Source organism: Gekko japonicus, unplaced genomic scaffold (genome assembly GCF_001447785.1).
Source record: "Gekko japonicus isolate JY-2015 unplaced genomic scaffold, Gekko_japonicus_V1.1 scaffold1009, whole genome shotgun sequence".
Lineage (NCBI taxonomy): Eukaryota > Metazoa > Chordata > Lepidosauria > Squamata > Gekkonidae > Gekko > Gekko japonicus.
In genome coordinates this window covers 479,614-481,981 of record NW_015160867.1, presented here as the reverse complement: position 1 = coordinate 481,981, position 2,368 = coordinate 479,614, and positions in this window count along the sequence as shown.

The following is a 2,368-nucleotide window of genomic DNA, read 5'->3' as shown; positions in this document are numbered from 1 at the left end:
GCTTTAAATCTTGCCTTATTTCAGGGATAAGATTGGGCCTTGCAAAGAGGTGCCGGGGTGAATGTCAGAGTCAGATAAGACAATGTCCCTCCTCCAAGAATCAGAGCCGAAATTAGATCAGGGTTGTCGAACTCATTTGTTATGAGGGCCGGATCTGACATAAATGAGACCTTGTTGGGCTGGGCCACATGTGTCATAAAAGGTAATGCCAGGTAGCAGAGATATAAACTTTATAAAGGACACAAACACAAAGGGTTTTTTTAAACTTAAAATAAAAACATGCTTAAAACATTAGCCCTCTTGCAATATTTTGTTTATTTAACAGTGTCTGATAACTGACACCTCTTGCTCTGAATTATTGCATCACTGAATGTCTGTGCTGTTGCAATCTTGAGTCTGCTGTTCAGGTGTGTATCTGTAAACTGCAAACCTAGGATGACGCAGCAGCAGCAAGCAGAACTGGAAGCAGAAGCAGAAGACAGCCAGTTCCACCGAAGCCCTCCGGGGGCCTAGTCTGGCCCCCGGGCCGCAGATTTGACACCCCTGAATTAGATTTTCTTCCTTCAAGGTAGAAACAAGTCCACTAGAAGATGTTGAACACCAGATTCAAGGCATACCGAAGGAAGTCTTTCCTTGCATAACTTATGGAACTCACACTCCCTGGATGTGTTAATGTTGCAAGCCTCCAGGTGGAACCTGGCTATCTCCTGGAATTAAAACTGAGCTCTGTACTGCGACAATCAATCCCCTTGGAGAAAACGCCTGCTTTGGAGGGTGGACTGTATGGCATCACACCCTGCCGAGGTCCCCCCCTCCCTGAGGCTCCAGCCCCAAATCTCCAGGAATTTCCCTACCTGAAGTTGGCAAGATGACTTTGTCATCTTTAAAAGGGACCATTTATTTGTAGCACACCATTCTTGTCAAGGCAGATCCCAGAATAATGCTCTCAAATGGTGCGATTAGTCCAGCGAGACACCATAATGCAGCACCACAAGGCATTCAATGAAGGGGGACTAGATTACAGAATTAGGGAACAGTGGGAACTAAGCAACTGTCTAGGCGACGTGTGCTATAAACAGTGCAGAAACTGCAAGCGCAGAAGACAGTGCCCTAGAAACATGGCGAAACCTTGGAGCAGACTAAAAAAAAATTAGAGAAGGTCTCAACCAAGTGGTGTAGTGGCTTCGGAGTCTGGACTCTAATCTGGGAGAACCGGGTTGGATTCCCCACTGTACCACATGCAGCTGCTGGTGTGACCCTGGGTCAGTCACAAGTTCATTCAGAGCTGCTCTCTCACCAGCAGTTCTCTCAGAGCTCTCTAAGCCCCACCTACCCCACAGGGTGTCTGTTGTGGGGAGAGGAAAGGGAGGAGGTTGTAAGCCGCTTTGAGTCTCCTAGTGAAGGGCGGGGTATAAATCCAATCTCCTCTTCTTCTTGAGAGCCAGTTTGGTGTAGTGGGTTAAGTGCCTGGACTCTAATCTGCGAGAACCAGGTTTGATTCCGCACTCCTCCATTCGCAGCTGCTGGATGACCTTGGGCAAGCCATAGTTCTGGCAGAGCTGTTCTTGAAAAAGAGCAGTTTCTGTCAGAGCTCTCTCAGCCCCACCTACCTCACAGGGTGTCTGTTGTGGGGAGGGGAAGGGAAAGGAGTTTGTAAACCGCTCTGAGACTCCGAGTGAAGGGCGGGGTATAAATCCAATCTCCTCCTCCTTCAATGGAACCTCCATGTCCAGAGGCAGTGTACCTCCGAACACCAGTTGAAAGGTCGGGGGGGGGGGCTGCGGGAAGGGGGGGGGGGGGGGGGCTGCGGCTTTCACACTCGGCTCTGTGGGTTGCCCGGAGCCACCTGCTGGGCGGGGACCCCTGGCCCTTTAACCTTGCAATTTGCAAACCTTTTCTCCGGGCTGCTTTCCCCTGGTCTGGGTTTTGTTTATTCCCGAGCAAAACTGCAGCGTCAGCCCCAGCGGCCGGGGTGGGGTGGGGGTGGTTCTGTCCCATTGTCTCGGGCGCGGCGGTTTTAGGGTTAAGGCGGGGTGTCTGCCAGGCAGGGTGTCGGGCGGGGCGGGGTGGGGGGGAGCATGCCATCCTTTGGCTCCTCCCCCAGGCTGGGTGAGCTCAGCCCGGACGGCTGTTCTAGCCGCAGCTGGGCTGGGCTGGGCGAAACCAAAGCGAGCCCTGCGGCAGAGCAGAGGGAAGCGGCAGGTGAGCGGGGCCGGGCCCCCCCACACCACCACCCCCTTTTGCTAGCCCCCTTTTTCTAGGATGGGCACCTCCCCTGGCGCTCATGCCACCTGGCTTGCCCAGACAGACCTGCGCGCACCCTTCTGCATAGCCGCAGAGGCCCCACCCGTCTGGAATCCCCGTCTCC